Genomic DNA, 17,386 nt, shown 5'->3' with positions numbered 1-17,386 from the left:
TTGCCCAGACAGTTTGTGGATTCCCCATCCCTGGCAGTGTCCAAGGCCAGGTTGGATGGGGCTTGGAGCACCGTGGGATAGTGGGAGGTGTCCCTGCCTGTGGCAGGGGGTGGAATGAGATGGTCTTTGAGGTCCCTTCTAACCCAAGCCCCTCTATGATTCCATGATCTCTAAAAAAACATAGGTAAGACCAAAGCTTAGCGTCGGCTTGTGGAGAATGGTTAATTTTGGTTGTGCTCCAGGATGTTTATGTACTTCATGAATAGGGAAGGTGCTGCTTGTGTGGCTAATGCTGAACAGAAGTGCAGGTGCCTGGCCCGCCACGGACACCGTGTGCTGTGGGAATTGTGCCGCTTACCCAGCCAGCTTTACTGAGACACTGCAAAAATGTGCTGTGCAAGAACAGAAATCCCTTCTCTTCCCGTGCCCCAGCCTGTCCTTACGCCCTGAGGAAGCACAAGGGGTGGAAAGCACCTGAGCAGGGCAAATGCTCATCCCAACCAGCCCTGTGCCATGTGCCCTGCTGAGCCACGGCCCACGGCCAGCCCTGAGCTCACAGCAGGCACAGGGGGACATGGCACTGAGGGCTGTGTCCCTGACAGAGCCCAGCACAGCCTGCACACCACGTGGCGCCCAGAAACATTCCATTTTCCTGCAAGTAATACAAATAATATGGCACTGGCTGGTGCAAAGACGATTTTGATAAAAACTGTTCCTTGGCAGGCCCCTGTGTGTCCTGTGTCTGTTCAACTTCTAATATTTTCTGCGAGGTGGAGCCTTGTTTCTTTGTTGGAATTGTCATGCCAGGATATAAACCTAAAAGGGTTGTTTATATGCTGAATGACAGTATTTTTGTTTCTCTGTTGCTGCCAAGGTATCCACAATATAATACTTAATATTATATTTCTCTACATATATAAATATATAACATACATTAACATTAATATTAATAATATTAATAATTACATGTTTGTTTATATAATATATTGATATTATTAATATAGCAATATATCATTAACATATCTATATGTAATATATAATACATAATATATAATACATAATATATACCATATATTATATTTTTAATATTTAATATTTAACATTAATATATATCAATGCATATCTCAACATAATACATCAATATTAATTATAAATTATATATAAAAATATATCTAAAGTAAAAACATAAACACTTAATTGTACTTATTTTATACTACATATACATAATGTTAAGTATTCATTTCGGACTCCAAGTCTGATTTTATGCCCTCCAGATCTCTCCTCCCTCATTCTATATTTTCCAATTTATAATATGATTTTAAACACTGATGATGGCTATGCTGTTCCTCAGGTAAATGCAGACCAAGAGGAAGGTCTGTCCTTCAACTGTTTAAAATGAAGCCATGGAGTAAAGAAAGCAACTTTGATGGCTCAATCTTGTCTTATATTCCAGCATCTACAACTTTATGGCAAAGAATGGTGTGAACCTTGAAACTTCAGCAACAAACCACAAGTTCCCAGTTTGCTCTCCTGTCTTTTGAAAAATTCCTTGAGTACGAAACCTGATGGAGTGACATCAGATCCCTTCAAACTACAGCTGCTGAAGTTTCTGAAGGTGTGTGTTGTTCTTGTAACAGTTGTGTTGTTTTGCCTTTGCTGGGATTTATATATTCGGAATCCAGATCAGAGCAGCACCACCACTGGACAGTGTTGGAAGGGGCAGGGACTGGTGTGTTCCCAGCAAGTTCCTCTACTGTCTTTTGGTACCAGATGCTCACTTGGAATGGAGTTCTAATGCCCAGGGCCATGACCTTGTGATTTTACTCTTTTAGGACAGGAGACGTGCTGCTGTCTTGTCATTTGGTTGAGAACAAGATTTTCATTCTTCCTGACAGGTACAAAAAGCTATTTGTGTGTGTGTGCAGCTGGCAGTTATGTAATTTTCAAGCTGGACACTCCCTCTTGCCCTCCTATTTCTTCCAATATCCGTGTCACACCCTCAGATTCACAAAGGTCACTTTAACACCTCATTATTCCCCATTAGTGCAGCCCCCACCAGTTCAGTGGGGAAATCCAGCCAGGGGTGTCTTACTACTCTGACAAGCCTTTTCTTCTTTTTTCCTTTAAGTCTCCCTACCTAGATAGGAATCAAGAGCTCATTTTCTTATAAAAGTGATTCATAACAGCAGCAAGACGAAGAGAGCCGTGCTGATGACTGATCATCTTAATATATTGAGTGTTTGCAAGGATCCTGAGCTGTCTAATGCACTTAGCCATAATCAGGAGATAACTGCTGTGCTTAAGTACTTTAATTTACCTTGGACTACATTTCATGTGTCATTCTAGCTCCCTGATATCATTGCTTTTACCAAAAGAAATTTCAATAATAAATCAACACGAGCACATCTATAAATTCAGCTGAAGAGAGAGATTAGAGAACCTTGGTATCAGTTCAATTTTCCAGTCCTATTCAGCTCCCTGTTGCCTACCAGGATAGGGGAGGGATATAGAGAATGGGTTCATTAAGAATCTGTGATGATGTGTTTAAATAGTGCTGTTTTTCTGAAGGAACTGTCCAACAGTGGAATGCAGCCAGTGATAATTTGTTAAAGCTGTTCGAGGGTTTGAGAGCAGCAATCATTTATCTGAGTGAGGATTGCAAACTGCATTTTTATCCTTCTGCAGGCTCCTAATGGCGTGGAAATTGAAAGTATCGTTTTTGCTCCAGCAAATGTATGTAATAGCATTAATGATCACCTTCATTGCCTTGTTACATCTGCTCCTACCAGTGTTCAACCAATACCTCCTGGCCAAGAACCAGTGATTCCAGGGAAAAGTAGATTTGCTCAGATGTCTTCACTCTCAGAAGACATGGGAGGCATATTTTGGTTATATTTAGAAAATAGTCAATAAATGAAACCTGCATCTGCATCTGCTAAAGTCTTAGCAAGATGGTGCATGAAAATATTTGCATGTTAACACCAAGAGAATGTTCATGGCTGAGAGGATGTTTGCAGAGATGGATGCTGCCAGATGCAAGGGAACTGGATGTTAAAGGAATGTGATTCCCCAGTTAATGAAAGCAGCTATATTTTATAAAGTCTCAGAGCACAGCAGAAATCACCAACTCAAAAGTTTCTTAAGGGAATATGTTTGGAAAACAAAAATTAAAAAAAAAATATAAAAGCTTTAAGATAATTTTTTATATTATTGAAGTTAAAATGACACACATTATCTTTTCAGATACACATAGATAATTCTCTTTTTATATACACATGGATAAAACCTTCATCTATATTTATCTGCTGGTTATGCAAGCGACTTCTTGTAAATTAGGCAGCCAAGCAATCATGTCATTAGGTAATATATGCATTTTGAAAAGCTAACTAAATATGTATTTTTAGTGATTTGAATGAGAAAAAGTTGTGTGACATTTCTGCAAGGAGGGGGAGATGGAGTTGTGGTCTCTGGATGGAAACTGTTATTATCTGTGTTAGCAACGAGAGATGTGGCATTTGGGCCAGAAATGGAAAACTCTGCTCCTTCCACGGCTGGATTTTCATATGCCACTAACACATTGCTGCAGGAGCTAAAATTTAGCTTTATCAGACATCATAAACCCTGCTCTCATAATTCCTGCATCTGTGATATCCCATCTATTTTTGTGGAATCTTAACTGGGTGCACTGAAAGGCCAAGGAATTTCCACCTCTAAGTGAGATATGGATCCCTGTGTGATGAAAGGGAAAAACAGCCCAGTGAGAAAAATCCCAGGCTGAGGAAGGTGAAATCAAAACCTCATTCTCTTCGGAATTAGATGAATTGATGAGATTATATTTGCAAAGGTAAATACTGGGGCTAGGACCTGTTCCTTGATCTTCCAGAAGAATATGATGAGTAGGTGTTGATTACCATTCTACACGCTCTCTTCTTCTTGTCAGAGTGTGGTAAGTAAAATGTTAACATTTGGTTCCCACTTACATTTTATTGTCTGCCCAGTTTCTCTGTTATTCTCTCTTCTCTGATATTTTTTGAACTGCTATATTTTTAAAAAAAGAGATGTATGGTTTTCCTATTGCTGGACAGCAGCTTAGATCAAGGTCAATATTTATTTCAACATCATTTAATCTTATGGAATTAAATGGAGCTGTACTGATAATTTCTTTCTGCTGTAAATACTTCAACCGTCAGAATGAAAACGCCTCCTTTAGTTCATAGATAGTCAATTTTTGTCACCAAAAAATGGACCCAATAATGTATTATATGGATAATGTGGTTTACATCTCAATAAGCGACAAACCTCAGCTTCACAGTTTGGACCTGTTGCCAATTATCAGGCAAGAAACAGGAAAAAACCTGTTTTCCCCAGAAATGGTACTTTACCAATGTAAGAATAAACACACGCACTTGTGCAGCACTAGCTACTGTTTTTAATTACTCAAATGAAGATAAAATATTTAATTGCAAAGTTTGTTACAGATTTTTGCCATCTTTTAGCAAACTTCATTTCCAAACATTTATACTTAGTGAAATGCAGGAACAAAATAATAAAATAGAATCAAATGCAAAATAGATTTAAGGTCCAGCTGGCTTTTTGATGTACAAAATTATTTTACCTTATAAATTCTTTGATTTTTATGTTGCCTAGAAAGAACAAAGAAAGCCAGGATTCACAGTGAAAATTAGTTTTACTCAAGGAGAGAATGATTTCAACAGAATTGGAAGCAGAAAATATTTCAGACAATATAATTGGCATCCCTGCCCATGGCAGAAGGGTTGGAGGCAGATGATCTTTAATGTCCCTTCCAACCCAAGTAATTCCCTAATTCTATGCTATAAATATTTCAATAGTAGAGTTTTAAAGGTAAATCCACCTAATGACGTGTGCTTGAATTTTTTGAATCATTCACTCGCTGATTTAAATAAAAATGAAGCATTTAAAGGAGCATCAGATGCACAGGATTTGGTTCACAAAATGATTTGTGTGCCACCAAAGCACAGCAGGATCCAGTCACATCTTAGGTGTAGCTGGCAGTAAAGGCATCCCTGATGGGATATTCTGCTCCTCCCTGCCTTGTCTCCATCCTGCAGTCAAGAGTCCTCTCCAACATCCACCTGTGGGAATAAAATCATGTTGATGATAAAAAGGAACATTAAGCCACCCCACACAAAGGCAAAAATAATAAAAAGAGGGCATTATAGTTGTAGGGATAAAGTGTACAAGGGAAGGGGAGGGACACAGAGCTGAGAGAAACAAAACAGGGAAGGAAGGGAAAAAACCTCCTTTCAGCCTGGATTGTCTTCTGCTTCCCCTTCAGGCACCCAGGAGTGTGAGTGTGGCCTTCCCCCCACACTGGCACAGAGCCCTGGCCACGCTCAGCATCACAGGCAGGTGACAGTGCCCAGAGTCATCTGAGCTGGCTCCAGTGGCTCTGTGAGTGTGGCTGCTCTATCCCAGGGCCAAACACCTGCAAAATCACCCCACAGTGAGCAGCTGGGCCAAGGGATGGCTGGAATTCAGCTCCCAGCTCACGGTTCTTGTGGGATGTGACCCCCGGCACTCACTCAGGCCAGCTGTGGTGCAGCATCCTGGGCAGTGCAGGTAGGAGCTGAATGTGGGACTGTGCCATTCCCACAGTTCTTCTGTTTGCTGGTGGGTGCCCTAAGGCAGCTCCCATTTTTAGGGAGATCTAGGAGAGGCTTTTCTGAAAAGGGTTGGAGTGGAGTCAAAATGAATAATAGCCCGTGCAGCCTCCGAGCACTGCTGGAGCCACTAAGTATTAACAAACAGAATTAACATTTACAGGTTAAAGATCTGTTTGCTTGGTGGTTATTTTTCAGCATTAAACATAATTTATGGCTGGCTGATTTATGGGCATGGAGTCATTTAAGATATTAAACAGCACCAAGTAGCTGCTTCATCGCTGCTGAGCAGCTCCAAGTCTTGGGCTCAGCTCCCTGTGCCATCCCTCTGAAACAAAGACACCATTAATAAACTGCTCTGCACAGAACCAGCAAGGCCTGAGCATTGCAGCCTCATTGCAGGGGTAATAGACTTAATAATGAACAAATGACACTGGAATAGTTTGAGGCTATTATTTTTAGGAATGTACGTGCCTCGCTGGAGCTCTGTATGTGGTAAGCCTGGCTCAAGGAAAACATTCCATGGTTATTCACATCACAGTCTGCTCTGTGCTAGTTTTCTGTAAAGAGATCCAGACAAAAGCTTCCAAAGGACGAGGTGCCAAGGTCAGAGCCAGTTATTAGTTAAGAAAATATTGTTGGAATCAATGAGAAGTGGTGTGGGAGTGGAAGGAGGAACTGTGGCTGCAGTCTCTCAGGATTTCACTTCACATCTGTCTCTACAAGAAAGACACAACTCACACTATTAGCTCTTTGTGGGTTACTTGAGTGGAATGGTTTGGAGGGGGCAGGGGGAGAGAAGAATGTTTATATCAGGTTTTCTTATAGACCTAAAATTTTGGCAGGCAGTATAGAAAACTTTGAAATTGCCAAATATTTCAGGGGAACTTGGGGTAAGTATTGAGCGAACTTTAAACCACCTCCTGGGATCTGCATAAGGACTTAGTGTAGCTATTTGAAACCAAACTAAATATAGAGATTTTGCATAGTTCCAACCCCAAGTCAGACTGTGCTGGCAGTTCAAGCTGGGTTCTCCTTTGGGCTCTCAGTTTTGTTTGAATTTGAAACTCTGAGCAAAACTCAGGAGATGCAAACATATGCAGACAGTTTCCCCCCTGAAGTGCTAACTGACTTGTGAACCAAAACCCAGTTGAACTCCAGTCTATTTAAAATCCATCAGGAAAACACTTGGCTAAGGACAACTTTTTATTCCCTTACACACAGAAAAGGGAGATAAAATGGTAGCACAACACCAACCACACAAAAGCATTTTCAGAGAACGAGAGAGTCTCCATCCTCCATACAATACAATTTTGATAGAGGGTGTCACATCATCTCCCTGAACATCTCTACTCTTCTGGAAGGGTTTGGATATGGATAGCAATGGGTCTTCCACAATCCTAATGAGATAATTTGCATCTACCAGAGTATTGTAGAATGGCTAGAGACAAACTAAATTTAACAAATTCACATCATCTAAGCTGTGATTTCACCTGTGGACTCAGAACATTTCCAGAACCACTGCACTGTCCACCTCCCTTCCTTTTCCTTCTCCAAGATAACAAATTTTAAAAGAAATTTTGGGTGAGGGCCTGCTGACCACCTTCCTCCTGCACTGGATTGCCAGACCCATGACTTCCACAGCAATACCTCAGTAATAAGCACAGACAAAAATGTTGTAATTCTGCCAAAGCTCTCATTAGAAAACAAAAAATAATGTTTATGGAGAAAGCTGTTCACAGGAAACTGGAAAGAAAACACTTGAAATTAGGACGGGTTCATGGCATGGCAGTTCCACACAGCCTGGTGTGTCAGGAGGCACTGGCCAGTGCATGCAGGAGGTGACGAGGGTGAGCACTTGGGCAGCACAGCACTCATCTGTGCAAGATGGGCTCCCACTGGGATGAGGGGAAGGACAGAAGAGCCTGGCTCTCATTAAAGAGGACATCTGGCCAGTGACTGTTCAGTTCAGGCAGGTTAACAGCTGGGTGTGCAGTGTGATTAACCATTTACAGGTGTGCTTGTATAGAGCATTCTCCTGTTAGCTCTGAGTCCTGGGGCCTTTGCTCTGTCCCTGTGGTCCTCCTGGTCCCATGAGGCAGCAGCTCTTGTAACAAAGGCTGCAAATCCCCCAAAGTACTCAGATACACTAAACAGCTGAAAAAAGTTCATGTTGTGATGTAAAGAGCTGCAGCTACAGAAAGAGGCAATTTTCAGAGTCACCCAAAAGCAAAGAAAGGCCAGAGGGAAAAGAGGGATAAAACAGCTGGGATGAACTCACTGAAGAAAAGTGATGTTGGGTCTGCAGAGGGAAGCAGCAGAGCAGGGCCCATGTCAAGAGCTGGGACAGGGATGGCCAGTGCGGGACTCCTGAAAAATAATTGCAGAATAACAGAAAGGTTTGAGCCCAGCTTTAAGGTTCCTGCGTTTGTGTCGCTCTTTAGCAATTCAGCAATCACACCATGGAGAGCACCTTGTCCTCCACCACCATGTGAGATTCCATTCTCAGATGGAATCTGTCTTCAGGGCCACAGTGTGAGCCACACTTCTGACGAAGGGTCTTCAACCTTAAGAACTGTTACAAAGTGAAATTCATTCCCACCATAATTAGCATGCCTGTGTTAACAGATGGGCAGCTGAGATTGTGAGAGTCTTGTTTGTTCAAGGTCACACAGGAAATCTACAGCAGAACCCTGATAGGAACACAAGTCTCCAGAGCCCAAACCTAATGCTTGAAGCACAAAGCTTCCCTCAAACAGCCCAGCTGGCAGCTCACTGGTGGAGTGCAGCAGGTAAGGGCTGACATTCCAAGTCCTTTCAATTGATGTTATTAGCACAGAGCAGCAAAGACATGTGTGGTGGAGTATTGGCAGCCAAAGGGATAAGTGATGATTGTAAGGGAAAGTGTTTCTGGCCATCTGTTTGCAAATAATCCAAATTATTACTTTTAGGAGTGCTGGTTCTGCCTTAGCCATATTTATGGGGTAGGGCAGCTCTTCTCCAGCAGTGGGTGGCTGAGAAAAAACACTTCCTTCTGGAAAAAAAACAGAAAAACTTTATATAGTTCTAGTTCATCCTTCTGATACAATACCAGACCTTTACATCCACAAGTTTCTTATTAAACAGAACCATACAATCTGGATAACAAAAAATATCACGGTGCATTAGGAGAGCAAAGGTGCAGCGACACACACAGATCTGAGCATGTGAAGCTTTTGCTTTCTAAGGTTTAAATCTCTTCTGCTGTAATTACTGCAGAAGAAAAACAGCTTTCATAAAGCAGCGTCCCTTTCCCTGCACGTGCAAGGTACCTGCTCTGCTTTCCTCTCTCTGACACTCACACAAACAATTTAATTCCTACCAACCCAAGGTGCTTGAGTGTCCAAGCAGCGACAGGAACGAGCCCTGTCTCCTCATGTGCTCTGGGGAAACAACAAGAGCTGCAGGACAACACAGACCAGAGCAAGGAGGGATTGCTGCTCAGGAGATTCGAGCCATGAAATCTCTATTTCCAGGCACACGGAGCATCCCTCTCTCTGGCAGCAATAAAAGGCAAAGAGAAGGCAGCTCCCCTCCACCCAGAGGAGCAGGTCAGGGCTGAGGACAGCCTGAGGCTCAGCAGCAAAGCTGAGGAAGAAGGGATGTCCCTTTGCCACTGAGCTTTGGTAGGAACTTGCTGTAACACAAAACTCGAAGTCTAACTTTTCCTTTGGCTCTCACAGGTGTCCTCCATGGAACATTCCCTCCCCAAACCATGCAAACATTGCTCTCCACCACACTAAGGTACCTTCTACATATGAAAAGCCTATGAAGTGAGTGGCAGAACAAGTTCTACATTCTGATTTATTGTCTGCTTTGCCTCAAACCCACAGGACTATATATTAAGGGGGGAAAAAACCCCCATGCTGTCTCTGTATTTATAACCTTGTCATTTAAACACTTGGCAGCCTTTCAGCTGCTCCATATGGTCACTGTATTAAGCTTTACCATAAAAGGAACTAAGCAGCAAAGTCGAAAGAAAGCTGATATTGTATGGCTTAAAAGTCTGGCAGTAAAAATAATAATCAAGGCAAGTTCTCAATAACGGCCATTTGTGGTACCTCAGGAACTTCAAAGGCCTTGTAATGAAACACTGTCATCCTTAAACACTTCTGGCAGGCTGTCTTCAGACAAGAGGGCTTGGAATACACACTTCAAAGCTGCTGGTAACCTTGTGCCTCAAAGAAATAGGATTTTTTTTTTCAGTAGGTGGCATCAGAAGGAGAGAAAATTAGAATTTAGAAATTGGGAAAATTCTACGCCATTGAAAGGGTAGGATAAAATAGCAAAGAAATAAAATCCTCTGGAAGAAAGTTTGGAAATGGGTGGTAATGGGTCTTTCACAATCCTAATATGATAATTTATACTTATCAGAGTATTACAATATGAAGACAAACTAAATGTAACAAATTCCCATCATAAGTGCATGGTTAAGTGTATTTCTGTACACACTTGTGGTTGATATGTCAGCACCTGCCTGCAGATGAGAGACCTCCTCCCCCAAACTGCCCTTTTTTGGCAGAATTCAGAGGAAATGCCCTGCTAAGGTAAATAACAAGAGAAACCCAAACTGCTCAGTGTGGAGCTCAATCTCCCATCCCTAAACTTGTATCAGCTTTGCAGGTTTAGAACTTTATGGTTGTTGTTAAGGAGTTGGATATTTATGTTTGTTCTTTGAGATAAAAAATATTTATCACCAGCTAATTCTAATTTTTTAATTTTTTTTTTTTCATCACGGGGTTTTCTTTTGAAATACACCCCAGCTGTGGATGAGAGGCAGCTGAAAGAACTCCCACAGCAGCATCCCCTCACAGCCCCGTGGCACTTCCCAGGAGCTGGGGCCCTCATCTGTGGAGAACAAATCAGAATTGACTCCCCTGTGAACCTTCCCACTTTCATATTGGAATCAAAAATGCCTCACACCACACTTGCTATTTTTAAACATCATCTGTGACTATTTGCAATGTAAATAATCTTTAGTAAAAAAAAAAAAAAATGCTTATCCTGTGCAATAATCCATTGCTTCCTTTGTAGAAACTGGGCATGGATATGATCCTGACACTGCACATGTGGAAAATAAATAGAGTTTTGTACAGTATTTTCATTTGGGAGTGGAGAGAGAGGAGACATAATTAATTAATAAAATGAAAATCCAAAATCATTTTGAACTCAGTATTCTTTCCTAGTTGTTAACTCCCCAGAATGTTTCCTATTATTTTCTTACCCACAGTGCAAGTGAGGAGCTGAAATATTGAATTGCCCTGCTGTGTTGGACCAGAGCTATCCAAACCCTGACATTTAATATTCCCAAATTCTATATATACATATTCTGGTCATATTTGGACAATCTCACCAGGAAACAGAGGCAATCAACCCCCACCCACTGTCAGAGGAGAATTCCCATTTTGCATTAATACCAATACAATTCTGAAGATTGATATCTATAACAATAAAGCTCCTGGTGTTCTGCATGTAAGAGATCCGTACAAGACAAGCAGCTCTCCCATGACTCCAGCAAATTCCAGTTGCTTTGCTAACTACTGCCCTGGACTGCTTTTGAATGTTAATTTTCTCGTGTGAAACGTCTAATTATCCTTCAGGATAATCTCTGCTACTCTTTTGGATCACTCTGGGGCTTGTTAAGTGGAGTGATCTTTCCTGAGAATCTTCTGAGTTATTAAATGACTTATATGCACTAAAAGAAATTCCCAGTGGAATTCCTCTGGTCTCTGTTAATCAAAGAATCCATAATTCTGTTGACATTTTCACATCTTTTTTTCAGTGTGATTATGGGATGTTATTGAATGACCAAACTGGTTTTGATTAGAAAATCATCACCATCATCTCCTGCTCATGAAATGGGTCTGGAAAAACCAACCTGTGCCATTCCCTAGTAAGGAATCCTCAGGTAATTATCACTCCAAGACTTTATTGTGGGATGGGTTACAGAATCATGGAACGGGCAGGGTTGGAAAGGGAGCTCCAAAAATCCTCTTGTCCCAAGCCCTGCCCTGGGCAGGGACAGCTGCCACCAGCCCAGGTTGTTCAGTGCATCCCCTCTGAGCACAGCCTGTGAGCAGATATTGGTACCTGTGGCCGTGATTCATCTCTTCAAAGGAAACACCTAAAAATTAAATCCAATCAATCCAAACTTAAATTGTGGGAGCAGCAGAGAAAGCAGAACTGACAGATTGGAAACCTTATTAGTACTTATGCATGATTCATTTGTCTTTGGCACGCCAAAACACTTTGGAGTAAATTGTTGTTTTAAATACTTGTATATTCTGAAATTCAAAGTAACTTGTCAATGAAACATGAAATTTGTCAGTACTCTCATTACCTTTGTGCTCCAAAAATTCATAAATAAATAAATACACCTCCTTGATGTTGAATGTTTATCAGTCTTGCTTTTTTTTGACAATGATGTGATAGTACACTAGTAATGAAAGGTGGAAAATAATCAGAATCTGAGAAAAAATGTTTAATTCATGAGTCAAACATGCAAAACATTTCCAGTAATTAATAGAAATTCAATGTCTTATCAGATTATCGTTGTGAGTTGCTGTCTTTCTCAGCTGGATCCAGGAAATATTTAAAAGACATAATATACAAAATAATTCATGAGCCTGCACTTTTTCTGAAGGCATGAGGATGCAGCTGTACTTTCAAACTTGTGCCATTTTTTGGTGGAATTAATCTGCTTTCCAAAAGTTGCTGGTTTTTACGCCAATGCCCTATTGTTCACTTAAATAAATAATCCAGAGCTGCCTTGGGACAAAGGGATGATGTCCATCCCTTTGTTTAGCTTGGATGTGGGCACACTTGTATTCCATTTATAAAACCCCAAAATGCATCCAGCTTCTGCCTCACTTTTATTAGATGACCTTTGGCTTGTGGGCAATCCCTGGTTGATGTATTTTCCAAAACTGAGTAGGAATTCAGCTGTTGGTATGAAAGAATAAAGCACTGAAAAGTTTTCATTGTGCTCTTAGCACTGAACTTACTGCTATGAATTCAGTTTAGAGGGCACAATTTGGGCCATGTGAGAAACTCTAAATGAGATATGACATTTATTACTGAAGCAGGATGCAAAGTGTGATTTCCTTTCCCAAACATCATCTTAAAACATCAGAGAAGTGGCATCTGCATACAGGCATTCATATCTCCCAAACATCAGAAGTAAACTTTATAATAACCTCTCAAATTGAACCAGCCAGGCTGAGAAAACACTCGGAAATGCACGAAATTTTACTGCATCTGCTCATGTGAATGTTTTTTTGAGATGGGAGAACTCAAGCTAATTAGACAAGCTGATTATTGCCACCAAGGTGGAATTACTGGCATAAAAGCTATATTTTAATATACATAATACTTAAAAACCAGTGCTGTCGCATAATGACATGCAGATGTAGAAGTGACACGTGCATGTGCCATGTCTGGGGAGTTTCCCTGTTCATGTTTGCTCTTTCCATTCAGAAGACCCCCAATTTCCTCCCCATGAACCTTGGTCTGTCTTGAACACTCCTTCCAATCAGTAATGCCCAACACACCTGACTGTAGCTGCAAGACACCAGGAGGTTATAAACCAGAAACACTGTGAGAGTTTTCTTTCAAAAACTATAGTGACCACCTTTGATTCTTGATGGAAATAAATGTTGGAAAATGCATATCTTCATCAAAATACAATTATTAGCTTATAATTCTGTATATACCCCTTTACACACGGCAGATTTCTCCATATTTGCAGAACAGCAGATTTCAGATCATTTTCTGCAAACAGAAGTGAGTGTTAAAAGTGCCTGACTTTCCCACTACACAACCTGGACAAAAATAGCTTTCCCCTTGAGTAATGCACTTCCCAGCACGGAATTGCTAAGAGGGGTGGTTAAAATGGGGACAAAATACTTCACCACTGTTTTCTCAGCAAAGCTTTGCCTTCTGGAAGCAAAGATCTGGGGTCTCCCTACTCGATTATGCTACACAAGATTTCCTAATGTCTGCAAATTCTGTCCCAAGGAAATCCTAAACTTGAAGCTGTCACAGTTTAATGAATAAGACAAAAATCTGAAGAGTGTAGATCATTCTTATACATCAGCTCCAGAATTGTACATTTTTATTACCACAAATAAAACATAAATGAGTGACAAATCGCCCAGAAGCTTTTGAAAAAGTGTTTGATGAGGTGGTGTAGATATTCTGCTTATTTTTTCCTACAATACTTGAAGAAAATATTGTACATTGAGATGCCGAAAGCTGAGGACCATGCTCTGATTTGAAATGGAGTGGCAAAAAGGAAAAATGCTGGACAGCCCCAGTGCTGTAATTGATACCAGAGGCTGGGCAGAGCAGATGGGGGCAACTGATGCCTGTGCCAGTTTGGTTTGTACAAAGTGGGTAAATCTCTTCTGTTATCTCCCTTCCTCAGACTGGATTCACGGCAACAGCCCTGGTTTGTATCTGCTCTCACAGGAACCTTATTTCTGGTGAAGATGTTGAAGATAACTTAAATTGCCTCTTACCCACAGGCTCTTAAATGCAATCAATATCTACTAACACCACGAGCTATTAATCAAAGAGGGGTGACATATTCTTATTTGACCTTTATGAGCAAACCCTCTTAGTGATGATACTTTACTGCTTAACACTACCATTTTGTTCCAACATTATTCATCTTTGGAGAGACTACAAGCCCACAGAAATCAATGGCATAAAGGACAGAATTTCATCCTTGAGGTATGGATTCAGGGTTATGCAATGCAAGCCTGCAACACCTGCAGGTTTATAAGCAGGGAAGATTCATTTATCTTTTGACCCAACACACACATTGACATTGAGCAGCTATTTTTGATTGATCATTGTTCCCTGGCAGGGTGGGCAGGCCCTGGCACAGGGTGCCCAGAGCAGCTGGGGCTGCCCCTGGATCCCTGGCAGTGTCCAAGGCCAGGCTGGACACTGGGGCTTGGAGCAGCCTGGGACAGTGGAAGGTGTCCCTGCCCATGGCAGGGGTGGCACTGGATGGGCTTTAAGGCCCCACCCAGGCCATCCCGGGGCTCCATGAAGTGATAACCTGATGCTCAGATTTCTTTCCTGCATCTCAAATTAAAAATCCTGTTCACCCTGTGTGGGCATATCCCTGTCTGCTGAGGAGCAGCCAAGAGCAGAAGCGTTGCAGCTCTGAAGCCAATACCTTGTACCACCATGGAAATTAAAGCACAGAATTTAATGGGATATCAACATTGTCCATAAGACATGGTAAGAGATAATGCATTGTTTTATACCAAGCTGTTAAATATAATTCAAGGTAATATATCTTCAGCTGTAAAGAAGTGTTTACACTTGTTATATCATCACAAATAAAACAATGAGCTCATCAACCAGTATTTAGTGTCTTAACACCTCCTATAAATTTTACTAAAGTCATCAAGTAAGGGAAAAGACCAGCTTTTATACATGGGGAACAAAACATATCTTTGCAGAGCAGTGTGCCCCAACTGCTCAGATGCTTACTGACTGCGAAATAACTGGGCCCTCATATGTAGAAATTGTATCATTTTTTTAAGTTAGACAGATGCTAAAGAAATTCTTGTGCTTCAGTTTTAGAATCAGGCACATTGCCATTTTTTCCCTGTGTTTATACAGGGCACAATTTTTAATATATAAAGATTGTGTAAAACACAGTCAAATTCTACTGTTAGCTGTATAAGAATTTTTATTTTCTGTGGGTGAAAATAGTGTGGAAATTGCATAAGTGTCAGGGGAGCCTCGGGGAAATACACTGAAATAATAGACACAGGGGTCAGTCAAAAATCATAGAGTCATGGAACGGCTTGAGCTGGAAAGGGCAGAATCACAGAATCACAGAATATTCCAAGCTGGAAGGGACCCATAAGGATCATCAAGTCCAAGCCCCGGACTTGACACAGACACTCCAACATTCCCACCCTGCGCCCGGGAGCTGAATTGAACTGAACTGAAAAAAAAAGGAGAAAAAGGAGAAAATTAGCTAATTCCTGAAAGAATGATACATGCTGTTTGCAACGAATATTGCAATGAATCATGCAAATCCAGAACCACTTTATCCCCCATTTTAAAGTGGTTCCTACACTCTGCAAACTTCCCATCTTTTACCTGCTGAGCATAACTGGAACTGCTCATTCTGCGCATCCACTTGACTCAAATCTCTCTCATAACTCCCTAGCTCTTTAAGAAACGTTGACCTCATTGGTTTCCTGCTTACAAACAGATAATTCCTCCCACTTCACGTCTTTATTGGGAGAACAAAACACTCCATGAGCAATTAATCCCCCTGTGCTAATGACATCCCCTGCTGTTCGCACAAAGCCTTTGGCAGAGCTGCAGCACCTGACGGATTTCAGCAGCACACACACGTCCAGGAACTCTTTGCACTGCAACAGATGGCGGGGAAAAGGCTGAGCTGAGGAAATTCCAGCCTCCAGCGATTCCTTGCGGACACCTGCAAGCCGCTGTGGCGGGGGGGGGGTGGGGGGGGGGGGTGGTTGCTGAAGCCGCACCAGGTCCGGGTCACTCTGCCTGGGGACACATTTGCAGCACTCCCCGTGTGCCACCACCCCCTGACTCAGGGACAGACTGCACCGAGGGGCACAGCTCGAACCTTCCTCACTTGGCCACAGCACAATTTATTAAAACACATCCATTAAATCACCCGATGGACGAAGTGATGAGAATTTTACAGCACTGCCTCATATTATGCCCTGAGCTCTCCTTATTTCTGTACTGAAACTCTCAAGGTAATCGCAGGGAGAAAAATAACCAACCATATAAACAAATAATGTATTTTATAACCACAAATAGACTGCATCCCTAAAACTGAATTACTGTGCATCTTATTCTGGATTATTTTATGCAATTACTTCATCGATTGCCAGTGAGATAATGCTGAGGTGAGCTTTCAACCTTTCAAAATTAGGCCTTTATGCACAAATATGTTTTAAAGAATAGCAAATGATTTAAAAGTCCACACGTAATAGTGGCATTAAAAATTGTAGCAGGCCTATAATTGAGCTAATGGAGAAGCTGATGGAAAGACAAGATAACAAAGGAGAAATGATGCTGGAAAAATTGCTTCACTTTGGGTCCAAACGGCAAAAGGAGCTTGAGAAGCCCAGGGTTTCATGTGCAGTTAGTCTCAAAATTGAGAGATTCGAATATAATAAAAAGACATTATGTAACACATGGCTAAAAAGAAATGAAAAAGGACAAGAATATTCCACCTATACTGTCATTCTTTAAAATTACTGCTATCAGGAGGCTTTCACAATTTTGGGAAACTTGCTTGAGAAGTTGTTCTTCACAGAAGGAAAGTGTCTTAAAGGGCATGACATGCTTCATCTGGTGAGAGCAATTTGAAGAGTTATCAAGCATGTAAAAAACATAAAATAGAGGTGCCTGATTAGAGGTGACAAATTAGATGCTGGATAACAATAATGAAATTTACTGTGGACAATACACAGCCAAAGAAAAGGTATTTTGTATGATTTTCATCTCAAAATATAAAAACTCCTTCTTTCATACTTTCTTTTAAAATGTCCAACTGTCTTTATGACTTCATTGTTTCTATACAGCGGATCAAAGTTTTATGGCACTGGGGGCTGGGTCTTTCTCTGTTTTCATAAATAATGCCATTATTTTGAAGAGACATTGAAAAGGAAATACAGCACAGATAA

General features: G+C 41.2%; 1 long non-coding RNA gene across 1 annotated transcript; it reads left to right on the top strand.

Moving 5' to 3' along the window:
* Positions 1–3,506: 3,506 nt before the first annotated feature.
* Positions 3,507–12,073, top strand: LOC108447231. Its single transcript, XR_001862670.1, has 2 exons — positions 3,507–3,946; positions 10,445–12,073. It is a non-coding gene; the product is annotated as an uncharacterized LOC108447231 (long non-coding RNA).
* Positions 12,074–17,386: the final 5,313 nt, after the last annotated feature.

This window comes from Corvus brachyrhynchos, unplaced genomic scaffold (genome assembly GCF_000691975.1).
Source record: "Corvus brachyrhynchos isolate BGI_N302 unplaced genomic scaffold, ASM69197v1 scaffold66, whole genome shotgun sequence".
NCBI classification, from domain to species: Eukaryota; Metazoa; Chordata; class Aves; order Passeriformes; family Corvidae; genus Corvus; species Corvus brachyrhynchos.
This window is presented reverse-complemented; position numbering and strand designations above follow the sequence as displayed.